The sequence below is a fragment of the Leiobunum rupestre genome, chromosome 2 (assembly GCF_980474605.1).
Source record: "Leiobunum rupestre chromosome 2, qqLeiRupe1.1.hap1, whole genome shotgun sequence".
NCBI classification, from domain to species: Eukaryota; Metazoa; Arthropoda; class Arachnida; order Opiliones; family Sclerosomatidae; genus Leiobunum; species Leiobunum rupestre.
The window spans coordinates 55,109,352-55,112,261 of NC_143385.1; the positions used below are offsets into that span (position 1 = coordinate 55,109,352).

The following is a 2,910-nucleotide window of genomic DNA, read 5'->3' on the forward strand; positions in this document are numbered from 1 at the left end:
GCGTGATAGAGTAAATCGGTTGTTCGTTATTATTTCAGTGTTCATTTTCTACGTTAAATTTGGCAATCTGTATAAAATGTATAAAAATAGTTTAATGTTACAGTTTTTTTACTTAGGGTAAATTAGGTAAGTCGTGAATATTATAGTGATATTCTTCAGGAAACTGAAAATTTCACAAGCCAATATTCCTAAAGTTGCGTTGGGTAAAGCTAACGTGTGATCATATGGTGTGATACAGTGTCGGTTGCTCTTACGTTAATATTTCAGTAATACGTGTTTGAATTGTTTATGTTCTATTTGGGTTTGAATAATTCCAGTTATTCAAAGCAGTTCAGTTAAACAACAACCAGTGATGCACAAAAAAAATTATATCTTTTTTTTCAAAATAAGAAAGATATTTATTTGGTGCCTATGACAGCGGGGTCTTCGCACCACACACTCCAAAATTACATAAAAGGACTTAGCACCAGAACAAAGAAGAGGAAAAATTAAAAAACAAAAACGAAAATAGAAAAAACTGACAACAGACGAAATCTAATGACAGCCAATTAAAAAACTAGGCAAAACAAAGGTAGGAACATAACATTAATTAATTTTCGCCACTTTAAAAATGTCACAAAGATCGTTAATAATCGCCAGGTCTCCATGCTGAACTGATTTTTTTACACCATTTCTATTTGTATCATATTTGCCGGTGACTAGAGAACCCAGGAGCCTAGGTCGAATTTTTTGACCACTCTCACAAGTGAAAAGAAGATGATCCACAGACTGCACCTTATCATAAGAACAGCTTGAGCATATGTTGGAAGATCGCAAATTTATATTATATAGTCTTTCATTTGTAGGTAAACGATCGCATATGAACCTGGCAATGAGGGAGTCCTTCCAACGTGGAAGTCTCAAAGCAGAAATGACGTCACTGGTGGGATCAGATTTATAAAAACCCTGAGCACGACTTTGCACAAATTTTTTCCATTCAGAAGTCCATATGTCATTAAACAATTTAGTACAACGCAATTTCAGACAAGATTTAGAATTTGGGAGAAACACTGAAATTAGAGGGGGACAAGAGATGTTAGAAATGTCGGCACAGCGGTCCGCAGCAACATTACCCGGCACTCCTATATGTGAAGGACACCATAACAATGAGATTTTGCCCTTGTATGTAGCACTCAAGGCCCGAAAAGTTAAAACTTGGGGATCTGAATTAAAACCAGAGAGCATGATGAGAGCTGATTTAGAATCGGAACATATGATTATATCTCCAATGGAATTCCTCTGAGCATACCGCAATGCTTGGTTGATCGCAAACAGTTCCACGGTACTAATGGAAAGGCCCGGGTCCACCAAAGTTTGGTTGTCTACCCTCATGTCCGGAATGCAAAAACTGGCACCTGCACAGCCAATATCATCCCTTACAGATCCATCAGTATAAATAATGGTCTGATTATGGTGCATGCGGTCCAGTTCTGAGAAAAATAGCTGATATAGTTCTACATCAGATGTATTACCCTTAGAAAGCCGTAGCCAGTCACAATTCACCACCGCATTAACAGCCCCCCAAGGGGGCGGGGGAGGAATGGTCTCGTTCCTTTGTTCCTGATCGTGGTACCAAGCAAGGTTAAGTGACTCCAGCTTCTTCCAATACTTAAGCATGGGAGGAGTTTTATGTGATTGCCATTTATTTTCGTAGGGTCGCAATTCGGCAATACTCGATTGAACGTGCCTCCTGTAATATTCTGGAGTATCTGATGCCGCCGCTATTGCTAGATATTGAACTCCCAACAATTCTCGTCTGTGAGAAAGTGGCATGATGGCTGCTTCTGCCTCCATCAAAGCAATGCGAGTAGATTTGGGAACTCCAAGAATCGCCCTAAGCGCTGCATTTTGCACTCTGTCTAGTTTATCTAAGTGAGTTTTCGCCGCCGTACTATATACCAAACAAGAGTAATCCAAGCGTGAACGAATGAGGTGAGTGTATAAAACCCTCAGAGCTCGTCTAGAGGCACCCCAGTATGTAGATGAAACAGCTCTCAGTAAATTTAATCTCTTCATAGAGGACTTGTGCAGGCTATCAATGTGATTTCGCCAAGTTAATTTTGAGTCAATAGTGACACCAAGGTAGACGTATGTCTCTACCCTATCCAAATGTGTCTGACCCACACTGAAGAAAATATCATCATAAAAGTCAGTATTCCGCTTGTTGTGTATCACCATATATTTGCATTTGGTGGGTTGAAATGTTAGGCCCCAGTCTGTACTATAAACTTCCATATTGTTCAGAGCCACTTGGATGTGTTCTTGTAGGGTCTCGGCATGGGGCCCGGAGGCCCAGATAGCCAGATCATCAGCGTGTTCACCGTGTTGTACGCCCACTGGACATCCCTTTGAAGCGTCTGCCAGCATTATATTAAAGAGAGTAGGGCTGAGAACACTCCCCTGAGGGAGGCCACGAGTTATAGGGAATGTGTCTGACACTGTACCACCAACCTTGACAGCCGCAGTGCGCTCGGTCAAAAAGTTTGTCAACCAGTCATAAAGGTTGCCAGGGACCCCCAGTGTTTTCAATTTTTTTAATAATGCATGATGATGTACACTTCCAAAAGCGTCTTTAAGGTCAAGGAAAACCACTATGCATATGTGGCCACGAGCCATAGCTATCTGAGCCTCTTGTGTGAGTCTCAGAATATTGTCTGTCGGCCTGCGACCTTTCCGAAAACCTGATTGGGTGTCTGGGATGGCCCCGCTATCTTCCAAAAACCAGTTTAGACGAAAGAGGCCCAACCTATCATACAATTTCCCTAGATTAGGCAGCAGGGAAATCTCACGGTATGACTGAACGTCGTGTGGATCTTTGCCAGGCTTACAGATAGGATGTAAGAGGGCATGTTTCCATTCCTTGGGGTAAAC

At 41.5% G+C, this 2,910-nt stretch overlaps 1 long non-coding RNA gene across 2 annotated transcripts; it reads left to right on the forward strand.

Annotated features, from left to right (window-relative positions):
* Window positions 1–462: 462 nt before the first annotated feature.
* On the forward strand, window positions 463–2,551 carry LOC149958431 (uncharacterized). Of its 2 annotated transcripts, XR_016478502.1 has the most exons (5): window positions 463–571; window positions 640–1,620; window positions 1,694–1,971; window positions 2,058–2,187; window positions 2,284–2,551. It is a non-coding gene; the product is annotated as an uncharacterized LOC149958431 (long non-coding RNA). The 2 variants fall into 2 exon arrangements; XR_016478501.1 differs by having other exon boundaries at window positions 1,694–2,187.
* The last annotated feature ends 359 nt before the right edge of the window (window positions 2,552–2,910 follow it).